This window comes from Gekko japonicus, unplaced genomic scaffold (genome assembly GCF_001447785.1).
Source record: "Gekko japonicus isolate JY-2015 unplaced genomic scaffold, Gekko_japonicus_V1.1 scaffold501, whole genome shotgun sequence".
Taxonomy (NCBI): Eukaryota; Metazoa; Chordata; class Lepidosauria; order Squamata; family Gekkonidae; genus Gekko; species Gekko japonicus.
Window position 1 is genome coordinate 1,603,103 of NW_015175985.1, and position 24,662 is coordinate 1,627,764.

Here is a 24,662-nt window from a genome sequence, read left to right on the forward strand (position 1 = left end):
GTTAGGCTTAACAGGAAAGGACATTTAGCAATCCCCGCAACAACCCCTATCTGCTTTTACTTCCCTTGAGCCCCACTTGCTATCCCCAACCCTTGCCTCTACTTTGATCTCTTGATCTGCTGTCAAGAGACCCCCACACAGTCCCGCTAGTTCTGGTAGTGTGGATCCCTTTATTTTCCATTTCTTCCCATCCATTCTTCATTGGAACAACCAAACTGCAAGACAGATAAGTATTGCCCACCATCACCCCTACCTGCTAATGCAACTGTGTTTATGTTCATACTGTAATTCTAAGAAACTTGATTGAATGTGTGAGTACATCAGTATTGTTTGTATGAGATATATTTTTAAGTAAAAGACATCTATTTTAACCACAACCGCCTCGAATCTTTTACTGGTAACCCTTGGTGGGAACGGGACCTTGGTATAAATTGGCAAGAACCCATTTATAAATTGCCAATTGCTGTAAATAAAGCAATTCGGCTAACAGCCCCCTGGGCTCCTTACTGTCGGAACTCTGCTCCTGTGCGCTCCTGCAGGAAATGACCCCTGTCTGTATTGTTTATATGGTAGAGGCCTATTTGTGTGTCTAGATGTTTTAATTCTTCCTGTCCCAGTGGGTTTCACTTCAACTTATCCTGAAATTGGGAGTGTGTCTTATGTGTACTGCTTTGCTTTTCTCCAATTAAATCAAGGCACACACCACAAGACTTTTATGGACCAGGACAGGATACCCAAAGAGCCATCTATCTTGCCCCTTCCTGGCAGGTATATACTAACAAGCAGACAAATTTAAAAAGAATTACTGTATATGAGTCATGCTACTAGACAAATTTATAAAGAATTACTGTGTATGAGTCATGCTAGAAGCTGACAAGCCAATTCACAATGTAAGAGAAACACTGAATTAACTAGAAAAATAATATGCAAAACATATAATATACCTATAACTACAAGATAGCAAGTTGTATAACTATTATTAAACTCTCATATATATAAATTACTAAACACCACATGGAGACTCTTGAGAGCTCTTTTTTCTTGTCCCGGGTGAATGTGAAGCCTTCTGCTCTGCATCTCATGAGGAATGATAATATTTATCTTTTTGGTTCTGATATAACTTCTTTTGCATGGGTTGGACTTCTTACATCATCATGTATGTGCTTTGAGCAATACTGTGAAGAAGACAACGAAATGAGAAGATCTACCTAGGAGGCTCATCATACATATACAAACATACATCCAGCCGAAACCTTTCTGCATGTAATTTAAACCCATTGCTTCAGCTCCTTGCCCTCCTCCAAATGACAGCCTTTCAAATATTTATACTGTCACAGATTCGAACACCAATGACAAGGACCCTAACAATCGATTTGCAAGGATGTAATGACATAGAACAGATCACAATCCCCCCTCTTCATCTTTCTTTAATGGATTTGTAAACACACCTTAGTTGAAATACCATCGATGGTACAAATATGATAAAGAAATGAGCCCTACAAGGAAAAGCTAAGGGCCTTGGGAATATTTAGTTTGGAGGAGGTTGAGGGGGGGACATGATTGCTCTCTTTAAATATTTGAAAGGCTGTCATTTGGAGGAGGGCAAGGAGCTGTTCCAGATGACAGCAGATGATATGACCCGAAGCAACAGGTTTAAATTACATGCAGAAAGGTATCACCTGGATAAGAGCATGTTTTATCATAGCACAGGCTACCTGGGCCTTTTCATTAGGAGAGTCCATTTTTTGGTACCATCGATGGTATTTCAACTAAGGTGTGTTTACAAATCCATTAAAGAAAGATGAAGAGGGGGGATTGTGATCTGTTCTGTGTCATTACATCCTTGCAAATCGATCGTTAGGGTCTTTGTCATTGGTGTTTGAATCTGTGACAGTATATAAAACCAATGATCTTAAGGTGGCTTCTCAGTTCAGCAAGCTGAGATATATTGAACAAGAGACTGAGGAGGTGACTGAAAACTGACATGCTTAACAAGGTCTGGAAACCACTTCTCTAGGGAAGGTCATGTGCTTGTGCCAAAGATCTAACTATAGGCAGTCTCAGAAGATTTTTGTTGTGGTGAGTTTTTCCCCTAATAAACATAGAAGGCATTCCACAGGGGCTAGGTTGTTGAAATATCCTGTAAAGAAGCACCATGATGTCATGGCACTCTTGACAGCTGTATGAAAATTGGAAATGGTAGGTCCTATTCATATCTCTGCAAGGTTTATTTACCAGTTGAAATGAAAAGGTAATTTTAGATGCCACAAGTTATTGTCCAGGACTATTATGGACTTGCTCTGGGCTGGATGCCTGAAATCAGTTTATATGTAATAAATGCAGGACAATTGTATAGTCTGGTATAGGTAGGCAATAATACCCCTGGTGACAAGCATCGCATTATGACTGGTAATTTCTGGAAGAAACAGGGGAAAGAATGTTGCTATCTTCTTTTTTTGCTGGACTCCTGTGCAATTAACAGCTTCAGGATGAGCTAGAATTTAGAAAGTTTTTCAAGTATGGACTTACTGTGATGGGGAGGAAGGCTTCAGGGACTCCATTTCTGCCTCCTGTGCAGCTGTAAAATTTACAGGAACCATGCCAGAAACAAGCTGGCAACTAATTAGGAATAGGCTTGGTTCTGTTTCTCATACAGCTGTCAGTTACTTAGAATCTACCCTAATAGACATCAGTAGAACAGTGCTAGTCTGTGTATCCAGCATAGGAAAACTTGTTTTGGGCTATATAGTTGAGCAGTAACTCATGACAGGAGAGAAAGCAAAGGTGAAAGGACTACTTATTGGATAGACTGGATAAACCATTGCTTAAGAAATAAGTAGTCATTCTAGATTCTGCTGAACACAGTTATGCCCTGATTGTTCCCTGGCTGTGAACTGTAGTCTGCAATAGCAGGTGTCACCAGATTGGGTCTCCATAAAACTGGACAAGGGTTCAGCAGACATGGAAGTGGTTGCAAAATGAATTACAAGTCTCAGCAGAGTCAACATGGGACCAATACCAGATAACTATTTTGCACAATGTTCAAAGCTGTGTTCATTAAGGCCCTGGAGACTCAAGAGACTGGATAATTGAAGTGCTGAAGCAGCTGCTGGTTTTCATGGGCTCTTATCCCTTGATATTTCTGCACTGATCTTCACGACAGACTGGAAAACAGGGAGAAAGCTCAAGAAAGTAATGAATGTAAACTCATCCCAGTTTCTAGCATATGACTGACTAGCATCTGATACGTCTTTAAACACTGCAACAAAAGCTTCCCATATGTGTACGCAGAAGCAAACTAACCACTGCCTCCAGTTTTGGAGTATCGGACTGTGCGGATGTACCAGTGGAGAGCATGTATGGATTATACAGTGTTTGTTGGTGATGTGACATGGAATAGAGTGGAGGATGTATTGAACTGAGAAAGCTTGGTATCTACAACAGAAGAGAGAGCTCTTTGCTCAGTATACAAATCTTGCAAACATTGAACCATTCTTAGGTGTACTGTATATTCCAAGTTTAGTAATCTGCTTGTTTTTCACACAATATAAAAGGAGGAGGATTTATATCCCACCCTTCACTCATAGTCTCAGAGCATCTTATAATCTCCTTCCCTTCCTCTCCCCATAACAGACACCCTGTGAGATAGGTGGGGCTGAGAGAGCTCTGAGAGATTTGCTCTTGAGAGAACAGATCGGAGAGAACCCAGCTGGCTGCATGTGAAGAAGTGGGGAATCAAACCTGGTTCTCCAGATTAGAGTCCACTGCTCTTAACCAATACACCAAACTGAGATGTTCTTCAGCTTCATAACTGTGGAATAGTACTGATTTTTGAAACTTGTTAAACTGTAACTTAAGGTTACAGGACAAAGTTACAGGAGCTGTACTTCCTGCTGGCACAGGAGGGCCCTTCCCAAAGATGATTTGACTGTGATCTCTGATGGTCAAAGCAGATGATTCGTGCCCTTTGGGTATGCAATCCTCAAGTCTGTTTCATAAGGCACAGGGGCACAGGCATCTGCTCCGTTCTGCAAATAAGATGCTACTGCTACATTTTAATAGACTTCATATTATTGAGAGTTGACCAACAAATCGCTAGGAGTATTATTATTGGAGTGGTGGCCCCTTTTAAAAAGGGAGAGAGACAAATAAGGATCTTGTTAATTAGCCCAGTGTTTTTCCTTCTTGATTAGGGAGGAAATCCCTCTCTGAGCTTTAAGAGCATTGGGGGGGGGGAAGCCAGAGAATAAACAATTGACTTTTACGAAAAATTATCCTAACTGGGTTACAAGCACTGTCTGATGAACATGGTTGCCAGCTCTGGGTTGGGAAGTACCTGGGATTTTGAGGGTGGAGCCTGGGGACGGATTTCAGGGTGGTAGAATGCCATAGAGACCACCTTCCAAAGTGGCCATTTTTTTCCAGGTGAACTGATCTCTGTTGCCTGAAGGTCAGTTGTAATCCCAGGAGATCCCTAGCCATTACCTGGAGGCTAGCAGCCCTACTGATGACATGGTATCTAAACTTTTGCAACATGCATAAGACATCCCTTGCTGATTAGATTCTCAACTTCAAGTCCCCCAATGGGGACACATTTGTTTAATAGCTGCTTGCTAGTTTTCTATTATTGTAATAATGTATTGCTACTTTAACATGATTATTGTTGGATTCAGGTGGGTAGCTGTGTTGGTCTGAAGCAATAGAACAAAGTTTGAGTCCAGCGGCACCTTTAAGATCAACAAAGTTTAATACCCAGAATTAAATTTTGTTGGTCTTAAAGGTGCCACTGGACTCAAGCTTCATTGTATGCTTGTTGTTGGTTGATGGAAGACAGGACAATAAATTAAATAAATATACACTGAAAAATATCTTCCCTGTGAAATAGCTGCCACAATTAATTCCTTCATTCATTGTGTCGAGGGTGTGTGCATTAACTTCCCTTTTGACAAAGTAAGAAGCAAATCTGAATGCATAACAAAGTCTTATCCATTCTATGGGATGGCTACAGATTAATCCTCTGGTTTGAAACTGCATGATGCCCTTGCTGAAGTTGCTGAAGTGACAAAAGGAACATCAGCTCAGGGGGAATGAGTCAATTCCTAAACCCATGAGATCAAGAAACCACAATTAGCCATGAACAAACTGCCCTCTAGTGGTTATGCAACAGCTCATGTTTGTTAAGTACCATATATAGGAGCCAAGAACTCTGGCAGTGCAAGCACATGCCTCAATTTTTTTACACTGCTCTTTGATGTTAGATGAAGGGTGAATTCATGCAAATATTTGCCACATGAGAAGCCAGTTATCCGTAGCCTGTAGCCTTGGAGTGAAATGAGAAGTACTGACAGTTTATTCGGATAAGGGGTGCTGTCTTGGTTGGAAAGGCAACCCAGCAACCATACCCAATTACCAGTGGTTATGGGACACATGCAACTAAAGCACATTGTTTCCCTAATATATACAAATGTATCCACTGCTCTCTGACTATAAAGTTACAAGTTAGAAGAAAACATGTGAGGGACCTGCAAGGTCTCCTCCTTTTCCTGTCTCCATCTCTGCTTCCCGCCCACAAGCAAACCTACCTTTAAATGCCCCCCTGTCTTAGCTTTCCGTCCTTCTCTCCCACTGTCAGCATCTCTTTGGACAAAGTCTGGCCCACTTGCATGATGCTGGCTGAATAAGATTGTTGAGAAAGAGACTGATATTTGCAATTCATGGATTTATATCTGCTGACACACACCACATGGACTGTGCATACACATATATACCCATAGGCTTTGGGAAAGCTGATTGAATCACCTGTTGTGAGAGGTTTCACATAGAAGGTACCTGCCTGCATTTCATGTTAAACACATACAGCTCCTAGCCTTAGGGGAAGAGAAGCACATTTTGCCATTGTTAGCAGAAACAACAGCTAAAGAGAGATAATCCCCCATTGCTGAAGGACTTGATGTCATGCAATACACGTTTTCACTCTACATCTGAATTGCCATTTCCTGCCAGATGTTGCTTTGATTACCTGGGAAAGCCAAGATCTATCTACACATCAAGGAAGATCCTGACACCCAGCTTTCACACCTAACCAGATGGCTTTCACTTGAGTTAGAGTTTAGAGTTTCAAATATTGGCCAAACCCTTAAAGTAGACGCCCTTACTACACGCACCAATGGTTGTAGTTATGGGACGGACTTACAGGTAGGTGGATCTTCAGCTTGGCAAGGTTGCCACCCACCCGAAGATCCAACTATGAAACTCAGGGACCATGTGATGGGTCTTTGCTAGCCGCAAACCCTCCATCACCCCCTGTCTGCTTTATCCCCTAACGTCCAGCTTGCTATCCAACAACCCTTTTGTCTATTCTTGATCTCTTCGACTGCAGCCAAAGAGGTACACACTTTGCCAGCTGGTTCTGGCAGTGTGAGTTAGAAATACCCCTGGGTTCTATTTTCCTTACCCCTCATTCTTCATTGCAACAGACAAGGCTTCAGGACAGATGAGTATGAACCATTACCTACCTACCTCCTAAGTAAAAGGAACTATTCTCTATTACTGTAATTCTAAAGGAACTTGATTGAATGTGTGTGTGCATCTGTATTGTTTGAATGTGATTTTGATATTATTCAGTAAAAGACAGATTGTTTTGAATTCACCAGTCTTGACTCTTTCACTGGGACATCCTTGGGGTGGTCTGGACCTCCATAAACTTTGGCAGGAACCCATATTAAATTTAGTTTGCCATCTGCTGTAGATAAAGCAGATTGGCTAACAAGATCCAGTTACACAGTGGGAAACCCACAAAGATTTGCAGGGGGCACCTCACTTTCCCCTGTATCCCCTTCACCATATTATTTTCTCTTTTTTTCCTTCTGGCAGCCCCCATATCTTCTCCACTTTCCTTACTTCTTTCTCTTCTTCCCATCCACTAGCCAACACAACTTTTATCTGCCCTCCCATATTCAGCTATATTTATTATTTATTTACTTCACTTATACTCACTTTCTTCCCTAATAGAGACACAAAGCAGCTTACATCATTCTTCTCTCCTTCATTTTATCCTCACAACAACCCTGTGAGGTAGGTTATACTGAAAGTGTGTGACTGGCCCAAAGTCACCCAATGAGCTTCCATGGCAGACTGGGGATTCAAACCTGGGTTTCCAAAATTCTATTTTGAAACTTTAACCACTACACAATATTGGCTATTGTGGGGCAGCTGCTGTAACAAGCAGCCAGTCCTGGACAAATCATGCTATTTGTGTGATAACAAGTCACCTTTCCCCAAATACTGCTAGGCCTGGCCCTGCTTACTCCTCCCTCAAATGCCAAAACAGCCTTGGAAAGGGCCCTGCTCCTTCCCCTTGTTCAGGTTTGTAGAAGTCTGTCTTGTCTGTTCATGGCTCTAATCTCCAGATTTAAGTATCCACAGATCTGACCACTTTCAGAATTAGATATATTGATGATAGCTGGTTCCAACAAGATGAACTAAAGACAGAGAAAGAATATGGATGATAAACATCTAATTAGCTCTCATACACTACCTTACCCTTACATCAGTATACTTCTAAGGGAATTCACATCCATATATTTTTATGAAGCAAGGAAGCAAATGTTACCTAAAACAATTACCTGAATTCTCTTTGCAGCCCCTACCAATACAACACAACAAGATAGAATTTGATCTCCCAGGTCCTACTAGATTGTGATATTTTAAAACTAACTGTGCGCCGATGTCCTTAACAATGGAATACAAACAAAAAGAAGAAAGACGTTATTGAGGAATATATATTATGAAAATCCAATGGGGTTGGATCCAGCACAAAATTTCTGCTTGCTCTAGAGCTCTACAGCTCTTGAGCAAGCAAAAATGCCAGAAAGACTGCAGAAGCTGCTCACACTAAGTCACGCTAAGTCACACTTATTGTATATAAATATATAATTGTATAAATATATAATTTATACAATTGTACTATTTGGCATATTTACCTTCATTTTCTACAGGCAACATTTTGAATATACCCAATGCTCTTGAAAGAAAGCTGCAAACTGCTGCATCCTATGCTATTTTAGCACATGTTTCTTCGTTTCCGTAATCTAAGAGGTAGGGGAAAAATAAAATAGAAAATACAGATTATGCAATAAAAAAGAGAAATAGTATTAATTGGCCAAAAACATTCTCCTACAGTCACACTAGGACTGTATTTGGATATCAAGTTAAACTGAAACACTGTGAAACACTGAACTCTTCAATAAAATATTATCATTATACATGCTGTAGACAAAATTAATCAAATCTAAACAATACGTATACTTGACAATTTGTTGCATATGTCTACTAGAGATGGGCACAAACCAGGAAAATGCAGTTCAGTTCAGTTTGTGGGTTGTGGTGGACCCATGAACCGAGCCACAAACCAAACCAAACTAAAATGGTCTCATATGAAATGAAAAGGTTCATTAAGTTCATGATATGGCAGAATACCCCCCAGAATGCTAGAGACTCCAAACACACAGGGGAACTCCAGTTGACTCTTCTCTACCTGCCCACCAAGTTTGGTGAGGATTGGACTTTGGGGGTCCAAGTTATAGTCCCCCAAAGAAGGTGCCCTAGAAAAGTGCTTTTGTGGAAATGTCAGGGGCAGCTTAAGGAATGTATAGAATGGACCCTGTGCAAGCTAGAGGCATCAAATAATGAACCATTCTGTGTGCTGTCAGGATGAAAGTGTATGCAAAGGGTGCTCATCATGTGGGGAAGAAGAATCCTCCACCCCTGTGCCACAGTCCTCAGGCACCAAACCCATCCCGCCAGGGCAATGGAAGCCAGCTCTAGCAGGGCATTGTGGAGAGAAAATGTGGCTACACATGTCTGTGAATGTGTGTCACCCGTGTCACCCACACTCTTTTATGGTTTGTGTTTCCCCTGAGTGTTGCCTCCTTACCACAGGCAAAGGTGTAAAGTTGGAAACTGCTAAGCGCTGGCAGAGACACTCAAAGAAGGTCTCTTCTTAAAAAATGAAACTTATCTTTATTAAATACTTAGCCAAGGTTAAATGCCAGGTGAACGGCCAGCAAAATTCTGGACCAGGTGCCAACACAATACAACTCTATTTCCTAAATGTAGATAAATGAGAACACAGAGATAAAAATATACAAAGTTTCCCCTTTAAAGCATGCTAAAAAACGGACAAGGCTCTAGGGAGATGTGGCCTCCCTGACTCCAAGAGGGTTCAGCCAAGACTAGTTGGAGGTGAAGTGAATTTATACAAATTGATCAAAGGATTGCTAAATAACTCTGACAGTTATAAATTACATCAATTGACATAAATCGGCATTTGATGACCAAACCATTGACAGGAGATGGCTCTCACATTCCAGAAAGTTAAATTTTGTTTACAGAGCAAAACCAGTTAACACCTAAATTTCTGAATGACAGACCTCAAGATGTTTATGTCAATGTGTCCTTTATGTTCCAGGCACTAAAGATAAAACATTGCTGACATTATCACAAGGATGGAAGTGGGCGTGTGAATCCTTGTGTCATTTGGCATCGATTCCTTTGCAAATTTACTGCTTCTTGGGACCAAAAGGGTCCTCCTTCCTGCCATATGCATTTTATTATTCCTTGGTTCAAGTCTTCACACCTATGGCCATTGACATTTGTTTTTAAATCCTGGGAATGGAATGTAGGGCCTCTGCGTACCGTACGTGACTACAGAAAGGTATCTGCTTAAGACAAAGAGGTTTGCAAGGCATCATGGGTGTTTGGTTCAGTACTGTTAGCAGGCTGCAAATTGCTTACTACAAAGACAGAAAAGGTTACATGGATTTTATAGGAAATTGTGGTTCGATTTTAAATCCAAACTAAATGTTTATTTCAAATATTCTCACTACAGGCATCACCAAAGATCTAAAAACCTTCTTCCCCTCATCTGTTCCTGGGGCTCTCCACAGAGACAAAAGAGTTTTTGGCACTGCCCCAAGACACCCCTAACAGCAGTTATTCAGAGGGTGGGGAGGGGAAGCATCCTCACCCTCTTCATCCCAACTCCCTGTTGCTGCTCCCACCTCGAGTACATACCCATGTGGCCCCACCCAGCCTGGTGCCAGAAAGCAGCCAGCCCTTCTCCCCCGGGCCCAGGAACCAATCACCCACTGCACAGGTGGCATGATTGCTGAGGTTGTCATAAGAACATAAGAGAAGCCATGTTGTATCAGACCAATAGCCCATCCAGACCAACATTCAGTGGCCAAAACCCAGGGGTCCAACCCCCTCTCCCCCTGGGCCATAGAGGCAGTAAGAGAATCACTGGGTATAGCCAACCCCCTTCCTACCTTGGGCCCAGGAGACACCCATACTGTTGCAGGGTGGACACATTTCTGGGCCTTGTTCACTGTCTTGCATACAAGATGATTGCTGGGTATGGCCAACCCCCTTCCTCCCTTGGGCACAGGAGTCACCTGCAGTTTTGTGGGTGGCCATGTCCCTGGGCCCCGTTCACTGTCCATGGACAAGATGATTGTTGGGTATGGCCAACCCCGCTCCTCCCTTGGGCCTTGAGACAAAGAAAACCCAGAGTCAACTGCATTGAAAAGTGAAGGAAGACATGGAGGTGGCCAGGGGCCCTGAGACATAGAAGACCCACACTCAACAGTGTTGACATGTGAATTAAGATGTGGACGTGGCTTGGGGCCCTGAGATAAAGAAGATCCAGAGTCAACCGCATTGAAATGTTGAAAGAAGAAGAGAACCAAATGCAGAAGCTAGCAACAACATGTGTGGTGGCTTGAAGACCCAAGACCATCACTGACAAGCCCAACCTCTCAGTGTCCCACAATGACTATTGATGTGGAGGCTTGCAGCACAGAAAAGGGTTGGCCATGCACAGCAATCATCTTGACAGCAGGGTGAGTGAGAGGCTGGCTCAAAGCCCTGGCCCACATAACACCCAATGTCCAACAGGAAACAGAAGACCAAAATCAGAATGGGGTGGCTCAAATGTGCTGCCAGCGTCCTGTTCCCAGGAAGGGTTGGCCATACATGGCGATCAGTGGTGTGAGTGAAAGGGGATATCCCTGGAGCTCTGGAACAAAGGGAGGACTTTCCTAATTCCCAAATGCTCTATATCATGCCCCTCCAGCTGTGGCTTGCAGCCAGTGTCTAAAGGAGGATGGAAAGTCTGGGTAAGAGGTGACAAGGTGTGGCCACACATATTAGCAACCCGCATCAGACACCCTGGATGGATTGGCCATGCACAGCAATCACCTTGCCAGAGGTGTGAATGCAAGCGGATAGCTCTTGAGCTGTGCACCTGAACGTGATACATTATGCCCACTCCCCCAGGCTCTGGCTTGCAGCTGGTATAAGAAGGATGGATATAGCCACCCTGAGCCCACTCGTGGGGAGGGCGGGGGTATAAATTAATTAAATAAATAAATATACTGGATGCAGCCACTCAGATTTGCAACCCACACCTGGATGGTGTGGGCCATGCACAGCCATTACCTTGCCAGCGGTACAAATGAAAGGGGATGGCTCTGGAGCCATGGAACAAAGGGTAGCCCCTGACTCCTGAATGAAGCCCTGGGAAAGGCCACACAGAACATAACCAGCACTGTGAGCAAAAGGGACCCCCTAACCTCTGGGACTCTGTGACCTTGGGGGACCCCCTAACCTTCACAAGTTCAATGACATCACTGGATGCAGTGGTGACTCGAACCTGCTGCTGACATCCATATCCACAAAGGATCAGCCACACACAGCAATAAACCTAATTATGGGGCAAGTGACAGGCTGCTTCCAGGGCCTGTAGAAGAAAAGAAGGCCCCCCCCCCCATGCGTGAACATGTGATGATGTCCATAGATGTTGTGGCTCATGGCCCTGGGAAGGATTGACTGTGCACAGCAATCATCTCATCAGTGGCACAAGTGACTGAGACTGGCTCTTGAACCTTTAAACAAATGGGAACACACACACCCCAATCCCAAATGCACAATGTCATGGCCATTTGCCTCTCTCCAGGCTGCTGTGATGGAAGCACACTCGCTGATGGGAGTGTACTATTTGACTCTGCACCTGGGTCCAGAACACATCCCCCCCAGGGCGACACATGCAGCCAGTATCTGAAATTGCAATGGAAAGGCAGGCACCCCCAGACTTTTGACTCCACAGCAGCTGGGAGGTCGTAATGCATGTGGGTACTCAGCCAAGGCAAACTATGAACAAAAAAGGGAAACAAACTTAACCCTGAAAACTAGGATCAAGAACCTAAAAAAGCAAGTCAAAAGCCAACAATTAAAACTTAATGTATAAATAATGTGTAAAAATACATGTATTTATTTATAAAGAATTAAAAAATATATAGGGGCCCAATCACACCTCATGTAAAAAATCCAAAATCATATATACAAAAGGGCCAATGGACTTGACCTGATGTGTTTCGGCCTGTTAGGGCCTTCTTTGGAGGTCAAACACGAGGGACAAATTGGCTTATACCATAATAAATAATACAGTACAATTATACAGCATGGATACAAAATGGACCAGAAAGGAATTGCTATAAAAAAATTAAAAATGTGAAATTAAATACGTATAATAAAATAGCTAAACAATATCTATATTATACTTTTAAAAAATACTGTCTTATTTTCAGAGTGAAATTACTAGGCATAGAATGAAAGTATAAATGAGGCCTCCCAAGATCCAATCATATGCCAAATGATATTTCACTGATAATAATCTAGAAGCAAAAACAAACAACCCCCCCAAAGCAATCTAAAATATTGAAACTTACTTCAAAAGTAATTAATACATAAAATTAATTTTGTTACTTCTGGACCTCTGCAGAAGGCCCTAACAGGCCAAAACACGTCAGGTGAAGTCCATTGGCCCTTGTGTATACATGATTTTGGAATTTTTACATGAGGTGAGATTGGGCCCCATATGTTTTTTAATTCTTTATAAATAAATAAATACATGTATTTTTGCACATTATTTATACATTAAGGGGTTTTTGTAACTCTGTTTTTATTGATTTTTTAAAACTTTTCAAAATACACGTAAACAAACTTAAATAATCCAAACAAATCCAAAGCATAGAAGAGTAGATGTCTTTCCATAAGGTAGGTGTTGTGCTATGAGGAAGATGTTGGTTGGTTCATGAGGTAGATGTTTGCTTGTGAGGTAGATGTTGTTTGGGTTAGCTGTGGGGCAAGCCCAACCCCACCTGGAAGATGTGGCCATCCTCCCACCCAAGCACCAAGGATGCGACCCGTGGGCCACATGCTGGATCACATAGAGAGCAGGAGGAATGGTGGGACACATGGGGGGACAACACTGGGAGACCTGGATCTTAGTCCACCAGTTCCATAGCAGGGTAGCCCAGCAGGGGGAGGCTGACCTTCAGAAAGGACAACTCATCTACCCTGGCAAGGTACAGGTAAAAGCAGTGGGGGCTGAGGATATCTCTCAGGTGGGAGAACACCCGCTCACAATGGACACTGGTGAGAGGGCACAAGAGAAGATTCATGGCCATGTAGGAAAGGTTGGACCAGATGATGGCCTTGCATGACCAGGGGATCAGCAAGGTACTCCCTGACCATAACCCTGGCAAAATCCTCCACCAAAGCACACCAACCCCCCAGCGCTGCTCCTTTCCTCCCACTTCACCACTGACAGCCAGTAGTCAGGGTTTTGCTTCACCTGTCTCTTAGAGGGGTGTGTACCCCCCCTCCTCCTCCTCCCCTCCAGCTTCTTCGGTGCGCTGTTCCCTCTTGCCACGTTTGCTGGCCCGAAACTTCTGCACCTCTCTGCAGAGCTCATGCTTCCAGTCCATGAGGTCTGCATTTTGGAGAGCAATACTGTCCTTGATCCAGGGGTCACACAGGCAGACCAGCCTGTACTCCCATTCTTTGCAGAGAGAATGCAATGTAGTGGCAATGCCCACCTGCTCTCTGCTAAGGCCAAGATCCGCAGGAGAACAGCATAAAGATGCTTACGCTTGTTTTTAATTGTGATTTGTAGGTCACCTTGAGTCATGAGGAAAGGAAATAATTATTTTAATATCAAATATTCTTATATAAAATCAATGTCTTTAAAAGAACTTACAGATGCTTAGCATGAGACAACTGCTCCTGCAATGGATAAACAAGAGTGCAAGCAGAAATTAGGATCAGGATCCAAGCCATTGTTTTCTTTATTATAAAGTAAAGCACTGTGCAAAATCATGACTAAATGAATGTGGGGCTTCTTCATTAGCCAATTGAAATGTAATTAATCAGTAGTATAAAGTCACAACCCCATAATTAGAGGGTGCATTCCTTCTTTGCCAGATTTGTATTCTGGAATAGCACACACTGCCCAAAGCCATTGGGCTAGTGGGCCTGGATGAAAGCCAAATTGTGGTGAAGGGAGATAGACAAGCAACATTTCTCATACAGATATTTTAAAAACCTATTTTTTGTAACTCTATTAACAATAATGTTTTTTTTAAAAAAAAAATCTTAGGTCACCAAATTAACACTAAAAGGTGGGCATGCCAAAAGAAAAAAGGAAACTACGCAATGCATAAAGTAATTTGCAATTAAGAGGGAATGGTCCCCTGGTTTTCTTACCACTAGAGGGACACAGAGTCCCATGAGACATTAGCCTGCTCATTCATTATTACCTTTTGAAGCCTCTAATTTATACTCTTTCTGTGCTGAATGGGTTTGTTGTTTCCCATTGGAAAATGTGATTGTGGAATAAAAACTAACAACAAGTACTCCCATTACATTTAGGGAAACTGTGACAGGTTATCATTCTAGATGGGTAGCCATACTAGGCTTTTGCAGCAAAATAATACAGAAAAAAGGGGGTACTGAATACCAGAGGTCTGAGGGTAATCATACACATACACACACAAGCCCAGCATATTGGCACTTTCTGGCTCTCCCATTGGCTGTGCTGTGTGCTCCATCAGCCATTGGCCCATCAACTGCCTTTCAAGAGTACTTGTGTGCCATTAGCTGGGTGCTGGGTCCGCTCCTCTCCCCTGCCCACTGCCATTCCCTGTCTGAATAAACTGCCAAAACTGCTTTGTGGCTCACTTTCTCGTCAGTGGCAGTTGCTAGGCAATAAAGCTTGGTTCTGTCAGTAAAAAGGCAAAGGCAGGAGGACCTTTCCAGGCCTACTTTGGCTTTTGTGGGGAACTCACTGGGGCCAGTCCTGACTAGAGTTGCCAGCTCCAGGTTGGGAAATTCTTGGAGATTTTGTGGTGGAGTCTACAGAAGCCAGAGTTTGGGGATGGGAGAGGCCTCAGCTGAATAGATTGCCATAGAGTCCACCCTCCAAAACAGTTATTTACTCCAGGGAGAGACCTAGGTTCTAGCTGCGGAAGCTGAGTGGTTGATTTCAGACCAGTCACAGACTTTCAGCCTAGCCTACCTCTCAGGGTTATTGTGCAGATCAAAAGTGGGAGAGGAGAATGATGTAAGCTGCTTTGGCCCCTGCTGTGGAGAAAGACTGTACTTTTCCTCCTGGGGAACCATTGTTGTCAATCTCTAGGTGAGGACTGGAGATTACAGAATTACAACTGCTCTCCAGTTGGCAGAGATCAGTTCCTCTGGAGAAAACAGTGAACTCTATTTCATTATACCCTGATGAGGTGGCCCCCATAAGACAGCCAGTGTGACATAGCAGTTAGCACTTCAGAGCAGGTTCTAGCTGTGGAAGCTGATTGGGTGATTTCAGACCACTCACAGACTTTCAGCCTAACCTACCTCACAGGGTTGTTGTGCAGATCAAAAGGGGGAGAGGAGAATGATGTAGGCTGCTTTGGTCCCCACTGTGGAGAAAGACCAGGGAACCATTGATGCCAATTTCCAGATGTGGGCTGGAGATCACTCAGAATTACAACTGCTCTCCAGATGGCAGAGATCAGTTTCCCTGGAGAAAATGGTGGACTCTGTGTCATTATACCATGCTGAGGTTGCCACAGCAAATTGACATCGAGTGCCCAAGGTCAGGGCACCCACCCAGAGCCTCTTTCTAGAGCTCATTGTCTTTATTTCCACAATAGGCCTTATTCCTAGTTGTAGAATAATTGTGGAAAGGAATATTAAAGGTGTATAGAATTCAAATGGCAAAAGAGTGAAAACAATAGTTATAATTCCAAAATTGCAAAAAACCCCACATGCCCAGAAGAGAGTTTGTTTTTATTTATTTATTTGATTTATATAACACCCACCCCGCGAGCGGGCTGAGGGTGGTTTACATCAGAATAATAAACAATTGTTTAATAGCAGGATTAAAACAACATAAAATCACAGATCATAAAATCACAACTACCATGTAAAATAACCTGTTCAGTTTTCAATCATATCTCAATAGAGCAGTGGTGCCCCGATGTCAAATTAGAACCAGGTCACTGATGGGGGGTTTGCCAGGAAAAGGGAGGGATGCCCTCTGCCTCAACCAAAAGCCCAGTGGAAGAGCACTGTCTTGCAGGCCCTGCAGAACTTTAATAGATCCCACAGGGCCCTGATCTCATGGGAGCTCATCCCACCAGGCAGGGGCCAGGGTTGAAAAAGCCCTGGATCTGGTCAAGGCTAGATGGACATCCCTGGGGCTGGGGACTACAAGAAGATGTTGATTCGTGGACCTCTATGTCTTACAGGGCTCATATGGGGAGAGGTGGTCTTGAAGGTATGCTGGCCCCTGGCCATATACAGCTTTAAAGGAAAGCACCAGCACCTTGAAATGGATCCAGAATTCAATAGGCAGCCAGTGCAGTTCACTCAGCACTGGGTGGATGTGAGCCCGCACAGGTGTCGCTATTCATGCCTGTGCTGCTGCGTTCTGCATTAGCTGCAATTTCTGGAGCAGAGTCAAGGGCAGCCCCACATAGCGCGAGTTACAATAATCCAGTCTGGAAGTGACCATTGCATGAGTGACTGTAGCTAGGTCCCGGGGGTCGAGATATGGGGCCAACTGCCTGATCTGCCTCAGATGGAAAAAGGCAGACCTGGCAGTGGCGGTGACCTGGGCCTCCATAGAAAGGGAGGCATCCAGGAACACCCTCAGGCTCTTCACCCTCAACGTTGGCACCAATGGAGCCCCACTGAAGGTTGGGAGCCTGATTCCCTGACTCAATCCCCCGTGACTCAGGTGCAGGACCTCTGTCTTGGATGGATTTAACTTCAGTCGGCTCTGTCGCAGTCATCCAGCCACAGCTTGCAATGCCTCGTCCAGATCTCCTGGGGCCGAGTCTGGGCAGCCATCCATCAGTAGATAGAGCTGGGTGTCATCCGTATACTGGTGACAACCCAGCCCATACCTCTGGATAATCTGGGCGAGGGGGAGCACATAGATGTTAAACAACATGGAGGAGAGAATCCCTCCCTGTGGCACACTACATTCTAGTGGGTGCAGCTGGGATAACTCCCCCCTTGAGTGCCACCGTCTGTCCCCAACCCTGAAGCAAGGAGGGCAGGCACTGCAAGGCCAGGCCCCGTACCCGTATCCCAATGTCAGCGAGGCGGTGGGTTAACACATCATGGTCAATCATATCGAATGCCGCTGAAAGATCAAGAAGGATCAAGCAGCGCTGATCTGCCTCGATCCAGACGTCTCTGGAGGTCATTCACCAGGATGACCAGCACCATATCCATCCCGCGGGCAGGGAGAAAGCCGGGCTGGAAGGGATCCAGGACCTTAGCCTCATCCAAGAAAACCTGAAGCTGTGTTGCTACTGCCCTCTCTACCACCTTACCCAGGAATGGTAAGTTAGACACTGGGCGGTAGTTATTAAGGACTGTTGGGTCCAAAGAAGGTTTTTTAAGCAGAGGGCGAACTACTGCCTCCTTCATTCCCCCAGGGAAGGTCCCTGTTGAAGGGGACATGTTGATAATTTCCTTCAGGAGGGTTTGCACCTCATTGCCAAAGGCTTTGATTGGCCATGATGGGCAGGGATCGAGGAGGCATGTAGTAGGCTTCATAGCTGCCAGGATCTTGTCAACTTCATCCTGGGATAGCAGACTGAAGTTGTCGGAAGGTCACAGTGGAGCGACAAGACTTTATTTGCAAAATAGCTTGCAAATGCCTCACAGCCAATAGCCAATTCCCTAGCATTTTGTGTGCCCTGAGGCAAGGTAGTCAGTGACCGAATAATTCTAAATAATTGGGCTGGGCAAGAGCTAGCAGACTCAATGGAGGTCGCATAGAAATTCCTCTTTGTGGCCTTCACTGCCATCTCATTGGTTCTCATAAATGACCTGTAAGATGCTCTTATGGCTTCGTCATGAGCTCGCCGCCATTCTCTCTCTAATCTTAGCTCTCATTTCATCCACCATAGCTCCAGGGTATACCACAGGGCCAGTTTTGTATGAGAGTGTATTGCCAGCATTCTCAGCACTGAACCTGGGGTGGTCTTTCCGGAGAGAGAAACACCCCAAAACAACCTCTGAAGCCAGGCGTGGTTTAAACAGTGGCTTTTTGCTGGGAGGCTAGGAGAACCACATCTTGGCTGAGAAAACTCAGCCCAAAGAATTCTTCAGGCTGGTTGCACGGCCAAGCATTCCCTATGCAAGCAATCCCCCCCCCACTCTTCTCTCCTGTCAGCTTAGTCCAAAAAGGACTAAGAAAGGGCAAGTCTCTGCCCTTGCCTTAGGCATCTTCTGCTGACCAAATGGCTAGTCTTTTGACTGTCAAATGTACAGGCAGGCAGAGACAAAAAGCCTCTGGTCTGTGCTATTGTCATGAATGAAGTGTGTTGCATATTTCCACCCCCCTCTCCTGCTTCACCCATGTCAGGAAGTATCTTTGGAATAATCCTCTCATCCCTGTCTCCATATATTTGTCTAAGATATCTGCATTCTTACACCTACGCCAGACCTATCAAGGTAAACATTAACTCTTCATGTCTAGTGAATGGTCAGCCATTCAGATTCACCCTGCCACACATTAAGAAACATCACTCCTTTTGTCTGGCACCAGGGGAAACGCCAGACCACTCTATTGTTCCACAATGGACACCCCCAGTACAGTCATCCAACACCTGGCTTCTATTGTTAAATCCAGACCCTGCCTCTCTGGAAGCTCATTGGTCAAATCTAGGCCTTGCCCATTTTGATGCCACATACCCCTGGGACTCATCATTGGTCCAGGAAATCTATTGTTCTCACCTGAGACCAGCCCACAGGGCTGCCCATTGGCCTGCATTGTCTTCCAGTGGGTATATCCCAGTGAACACATGGCCTCAGACTGTGTGTTTTTTATGCCATGATGCCAACTGGCAGTCCACCCTTGGAACCCTTTGGGTTTTGGGTCACAACCCTCTCTTTATGGACCTCTGCACGTCTGGACAGGTAGTATCACCCCTCCATTAGCTATCAATCACCTCTGCTTCCTTAAATCTGTATAGTGTGTGTGAATGTTTAATTATTGTTTGTGTGCTTGCGTACTGTTTGCTTGTGACGAATCTACAGTAAAGGAATCATTTTATATTGAAACTAGCCTCCGTGTCTATTTCTGGTGTTTCTGGAAGAAGCGGGACCCCTGTATATAAAGGTGTTTGTTCCCTTATTGTCTATTGATATTTTATAATATCTCATATTCCCCAATATTGATACTAACTCAGAGCAATTTGGCTAATGGGCAAAGAATGGTTTGACAGCCATTGGTCCAACTTAGTAGCAAGCCAGCTGCAAAGGAGCCAAGCAGGACAAGTGTCTTTGTCAGGAGAGACAGCTGTTTTGGCAGTTTATTCTGTCAGGGAAGAGTGGCCAGGCTGGCAGTGGGTGGGAGAGAGGAGCGGACCCAGCACCCAGCCAATGGCACGTGAGTACTCTTGAGTGGTGGTTGACAGGCCAATGGCTGATGGGAGCACACAGCACAGTCAATGGGAAAGCCAGCAAGTGTGCTTGGCTTTTATATATTTAGGATATATCAAAGTTTCACCAGGTTCTCCCTGGCTCCCAGCAGAGGATGAGGGTGGGTAGGGTTGCCAGATGCAGGTTGGGAAACTCCTGGAGATTTGGGGATGGAGCCCGGGGAGGACAGGGACCCCAGTGGGGTACAATGCCATAGACTCCATCCTCCAAAGCATCTAGTTTTTCCAGGGGAACTATCTCTGTAGTCTGGAGATGAGTTGTAACTCCGGGAGTTTCCCACCTGGAGTCCCACCTGGAGGTTCGTATCCCTAACATCCTAGACTCATGGGGGGAATCCCATCTCCCCCCCCCTTGGCTGAGCCTGGCATGGCTCCAGGCTTCATCACCCATCTTTGAGCCCAGCTGCAGTGGTGGCAGTGTCTGGGTGCCATGGCCAGGCCCAGAATTGCTCCCAGAGCTTGTTGTTGTCACTGCTGGGCCCAGAGCCAAACTGAGAACTCAGCTTAGTGAGTCATCTGACTGCTCTGAGAAATGCTCAGGGAACCATTGGCCAGAGGACCCCAATGTGGTGCTTGTGGGCACCATGGCACCCACCAACACCTTTCGTGGTGCCTGCCAAGTGTTTGTAGAAAGTGGGAAGGGCCAGGTGGGCTTTTTTGAGTTTTTGATGTTTATGGTATAAAGGTATGTAATGTACTTTAGCTGTGCAAACGGCAGAATGATCTTTTAAAAACCCAACAGGACTTGCTTCTGTCCAAAAGCAATAGGTCAGCATGGTTAAAATGCCTAATGCACCTAACTGGATGTTCTACTGAAATCATCAGATTTTTCCAATTTGAATATATTTTAATTATTCAAGTGGGAGTTAATAATAACATCAAATTTTGATAACTTTTCTAAAATAATTGCTATCAAAATCTGGCCAGAATCTCTCTTACCATACACATGTGCAAGAAGCTCTTTACCAGCCTTTCTGCACAACTGTTACAAGAAATAGTGGAGGCTGCTCTGACCGGGATAGCCTCGGCAAGCCCAGTCTCATCAGATCTCAGAAGCTAAGCAGGGGTGACCCTGGCAAGTACTGGATGGGAGACTTCCAAGGAATACCAAGGCCAGACAATAGTAAACTACTTCTCTGAAATGTCCAAGCCCGACTAGGGGTTGCCAGAAGTCAACCATGACTCCCAGGCACACACACACAAAATAAAGGTAAAGGTAAAGGTTTCCCTTGCTCGAAAGCCAGTCGAATCTGACTCTAGGGGGCGGTGCTCATCTCCGTTTCCAAGCCAAAGAGCCAGCACTGTCCGAAGACGTTTCTGTGGTCATGTGGCCAGCATGACTAAATGCTGAAGTGCATGGAATGCTGTTACCTTCCTACCAAAGCAGTACCTATTTATCTACTTGCAATTTCTTGCTTTTGAACTGCTAGGTTGTCAGGAGCTGGGGCCAGAGATGGGAGCTCACTCCGTCATGTGGCACTCGGGTCTTGAACTGCTGAGCTACCAACCTTCCAGTCTGCAGCTTCAGCATGTTAACCCCTGAGCCGCACACAAAATATTCACCAAAAAAAGAGAGAAAGAAATAGTGAAGGTTGAAAATGTCTACACTCATGATAGAAGTGGAGAAGAAGCCAGGAAAAGTATTTCCCCCACTTGTCCTTTTGCATGTGTGTTAGATGCCTGTAAAATGCAGACAAATACTGCCTGATGAGGGTTTCTTAGCTAGCTCAATATGCATTCTTATTTTGCATGTATGCAAGAAAATATTTGTATACAATATGTTAATTTTAAAAGGCATCCTATTAAATAGAACTCCTGTCTGAAATGCTGAAGAGCTACAATCAGAGTTATAACTTGATAGTATCCTCATTCCTTGACATCTTGTGGTTGGCTCCACTTCTGTAGCTGCCATTTTGTGGGTGGCTCCACCACCCTCTGATGGAATTCCAAATGTGCTTGCCAGCTCAAAAATGTTGGGGACCACTGTATTAGGTTGTAATGGGGGGGAGGGAATGGATCTAATGTATAGAATGATGATCTTTCTGCTAGTCCATATTGACTCTTTTGATGAACTGTTGTCCGTATCATTGAATACATACCTAGACCACTGGGTAACCCATGTTGAGGGCAATTAGAAAAGTCTATGAAACTCAACAGGGGACAGACAATATGCAAGCATGGTGCATCGTTCAGGTAAATGGTTCAAAATTTGCAAGTCCAATCAGGGTCCATTGTAGAAATCATAAATTAATTCCACTCAGGCTAGGTTCTGTACATTGCTACTTATACATTTATTGAAATTGTTGCTCTTTTTAAAAAATGGTTGTTGCCTGTTTGCTGCTATGCATTTATAAATAAATCCTCTTTACAAGAGGGAAACAGTTTAATTAAACCACAATGACACTAATAAAATTTTAGCAAACATGCTCTGAGCTAAATAAGACACTATCAATATTGAATCATATTACAACAGCCATCTGGGATGGTTAAGTGGTAGGTATATGTTCTGGAGAGCTCTATTGGGAATTTTAATCTCTTTAGCTCCTTGGCATCTGGTTCTATTTGAAGGCTTTATTTCTTAACTGGAGCTGTAAAAACAAACCAACCAATGTTTCCTTCATATTTTAAAGATTGTCCTGAACATGAAAGTCACTCAGGATTGAATAACTGGTAATCTCAGGTTGCTCCACCTGTGGGTGGAAGCATTTGCAACTAGATTGTCTGGTTTAAGTGAAACATTAATGAGGGAAGGATGGAAAATGAATTTCATTGCCATACATAGGACAGGAGTCACTCAGCATTGACACCCTATTTCTGTACTCAGTCTGTTGGCCAGCTGGTAAGTGCTGATGCGAAGGTAACTGATCTCAGGGAAAACATGGGTCCATAATGTCCATAAAGGAACATCACTGGGTGAAACTTTAAAAATAGACGCAACCAATGTGCTGCACCCAGAGCTGTCCTGAGAGCGGCCCTGCTCTTGTGACAGTGTTGACATAAAGAAGAGTGATGCAGTTTTTAAGTCACCCTCAGAAGAAATGCTCCCATTACAATTACCTTACGAAGTAGCAAGCAGATACTCTTTCAACTCGAGCAGCCAGTTGTTTCCTGACCTGTTTAGTAGTTAGCATTATATGCCATAGGAATGAGTGACATGACATGGGATGCCTTTTTGTTTCTTAGCAAGCTAAAACACCATACAGGTCCATTACGGAACTGGAACAGTTCAAGGCTTTTCTCTTTAAAAAAGCAACATATATAATACCTTGCATGTTTCCTTCTGGTTATTCACTGCTGATGAAAACAGACTAAGACAAGTCACAAGGAGATCAATAAAGCAACCACTGTTATTTGCTTTCTGATTACTGTACACACACGCAAATGGGGGACACGCAAACACTTGCCAGGGGTGTAGAAGCCACCTTATTTTGTACTTAAAGCATCATTGACAGATGCTAGTTCAACATCTACTCACCCCTTGTTTTGACACTCCTATCTAAATAGTCTTGACCTGGGTAGCCCAGGCTAGCCTGATCTCTTCAGATTTCAGAAGCTAAGAAGAAGAAGAAGAAGAGATTGGATTTATACCCCGCCCTTCACTTGGAGTCTCAGAGCGGCTTACAAACTCCTTTCCCTCCCCCTCCCCACAGCAGACACCCTGTGAGGTGGGCGGGGCTGAGGGAACTCTGACACAAACTGCTCTTTTTCGAGGACAGCTGTGCCAGAGCTTGCGACTGACCCAAGGTCACATCAGCAGGTGCAAGTGGAGGAGTGGGGAATCAAACCCGGTTCTCCCAGATTAGAGTCCACGCACTTAACCACTACACCAAGCAGGGCCAGCCATGGTTATTATTTGGATGGGAGACCACCAAGGAGGTTCAGGGTTGCTATACAGAGGTAGGCAATGGCAAACCACCTCTGAGTGTCTTCTGCCATGAAAACCCTAGAGGGACACCATGTCAGCTGTGACTAGATGGAAAAAACAGAACACCTCCCCCCCAACCTGAATAGGTCTTGTTGAAAGGAAATTTATCACACAACAAAACTTGGATAGCATCCTCTGACAGGTGATCCATCATCTCTTGTGAACAAGGTCTGAACAATCAAATATCTTTCTGTTGTGCACACTGTTGGGAACACTGAAGGATGAATAAGGGAGAATTCAGCTGTTTTATCTACCAGCTGAGTCCAGAGATAAAGTGAAAAACAAGCCAATCCACCCCAGCCCTGCAATGTATTTGTAAACTTAGCAAATTCTGCCATTTTGTAATTGATGAGAGAGAGGACTCATGGTTGTTGGCAGATCCACTGTCTTTTGTTCTCGTTGTACTCCTATCACTCTTTTTGCTATGCTGCTTCATCCTCCCTCCCTCAATGCCCTTCTCAGCCTTCTCATCTTACTCACCAACTGTGTAACAGGAACCCTTCAGCTGCTTTGGTGTATGAGGGATGAACATGTCCTTCTGAGACCCCTATGTGCAGATACTTGATGCTGATAGAAGAGATGGGAGAAGTATATTAACTTTCTAGTTTTGGTGGATTATTGGGATGCTCATTCAAAAGTCCCACCCCCCTGATTTTACCTCTCTCTTCAGTTTGTTTTCCAGGGCCCTCCCTGGAGCTCTCTCAGGTGCGATCATTGGCAAAGGGAAAGCACTGTCTGGTTGAAAATTCTAAAGCCAATGTGAGGTAGACATGAAGGTCCCGGTCACATGGAGGGTTTTGGCCCAGGAGAGGGACGGATCGGGGCCTCAGCAAATGGGCGCGATCTCACTGCAACATCTGGGAAGCGGTGCGCAC

At 44.4% G+C, this 24,662-nt stretch overlaps 1 long non-coding RNA gene across 1 annotated transcript; it reads right to left on the bottom strand.

Moving 5' to 3' along the window:
• Positions 1–2,529: 2,529 nt before the first annotated feature.
• LOC107123119 lies at positions 2,530–24,348 on the bottom strand. Its single transcript, XR_001482944.1, has 3 exons — positions 24,268–24,348; positions 7,983–8,090; positions 2,530–2,578 (listed from the first exon to the last, which is right to left on the bottom strand). It is a non-coding gene; the product is annotated as an uncharacterized LOC107123119 (long non-coding RNA).
• Positions 24,349–24,662: the final 314 nt, after the last annotated feature.